We start from the raw sequence: 1,655 nt of genomic DNA, 5'->3' as shown, positions 1-1,655 counted from the left end.
TGTGGGTATCGAAACGTTGTTTATTGAAATGTTGTTTTAAAATGAGGTTGGTTACAAGTCACAAATAGATTTTCCCGGGAAAATGCGAGAAATATGACATTTTGCACAAGTGTCGAGGGCAGTTTGCGTTTTGCCAGGGCATTCCAGAGGTTTGATCGATTTCGACATTTGCGCATTTCGTGTAACATAATATATATATAACTAATTTAATATTTATTATCTTACATAACCGTCATATGGTTTTTTCACCAATTTGTAGAGCACACCAGTAGGTATATTACAAAACAGTTTTTGGACGAAAGGAATAGTTGTGTTTACCCATCTTCTTTCCACAAATACTTGAGTGATATCGCACAAAAAAATATATTTTAAAAAGATAACATCGCTATACATTCTGAGTGTAGTGATATATTGTTATATATATAATATATTATAAGAAACTTAAACAATTAGAAAATTTCAAGAGATTATCTATACATTTTATTTACTTACAACGAAATAACTATAAATGTTGTAACGAAAACTCGTTATTTGAGAAATGTTTGTTTTAATATCAAATTTAGAGAATATATGATTTTTAAACGATTGTAAATAAAAAGTGTGGCTATATATTTTAAGTTCTTTGAGAAATTTTCTTCAGGTTGTAATGGTGATTCTTGTTACTTATTAGTTATTGATTAAATAATTTGTGTTTCAAATACGTACAAAATATGTGTCAAGACAAAATGTACAGTATGGGTTCAAACGGGTATAAAGAGGGTGACACGGATACGTCGTATTTTGATTTACGTACTTTATTTGGATGAATGATAATATTATGTAGGTAATATTATTTTCAATCTTTTGTATAATGTATCTAGTAACATTTTTAATAGTTGCCTCCTAATAGTTATAATTATTACAGTCAATAAAAATAACAAAACTTAATAGCATTTTTTATAGAGAAAACATTTTATTTTATTTTACATATTATTGCAAATTATAATATAATATTATAATTTATAATTAAACAAAATATTATTGTTAATGTTTTGTTGTATTTATTCAACGTATTAAAAATATTTATTCAGGGGGTAAATTCGATGTGTTATCATGGTGTTATGGGATCTTAGCTGTTACTGTTCAACCTACTGGTTGAATTTTGAACTATTAACTGTGGTCGAAGTAGGGGGTAGATACGGGGAGACATCCTTCCCTTTTTTTCGTCTAAAATAATGTATCCCTCTTATAATTGAAAGTGCAATGAATGAAGGTGTTAACAAACATTTTTTTCAAAAATGCATTTTATTGCAGGAGGTGTTATAATGTTACAAACATTATATCACAATTTGATAAGGTTTTATTTAGTAGTTACCAATAATAGTTATGGTTACCTACGTGTTGTAAGAAGAATTGTTCATTAGTTGTAGATAGTGGATAAAAGTAATACCTAGTGAATATTAAGAGGACGTGATACCCGCATGTGTTTTCTCCGTCTTAAGTGCGTAACATAGTGCGTAACATAGCAAATCTTACGCTCAGCAGAACACGTGTAGCTCCGTTAATTTAAAAATTAGAGTGAATTGACCTCTTATAAAATCTTAAGATAAGATGAATAACCTCGTATGCAAGATGGATATATCCACCTTGCTCATATGCTTTTTAGTATATTTTAA

Source organism: Acyrthosiphon pisum, chromosome X, assembly GCF_005508785.2.
Source record: "Acyrthosiphon pisum isolate AL4f chromosome X, pea_aphid_22Mar2018_4r6ur, whole genome shotgun sequence".
Taxonomy (NCBI): domain Eukaryota; kingdom Metazoa; phylum Arthropoda; class Insecta; order Hemiptera; family Aphididae; genus Acyrthosiphon; species Acyrthosiphon pisum.
This window is presented reverse-complemented; position numbering follows the sequence as displayed.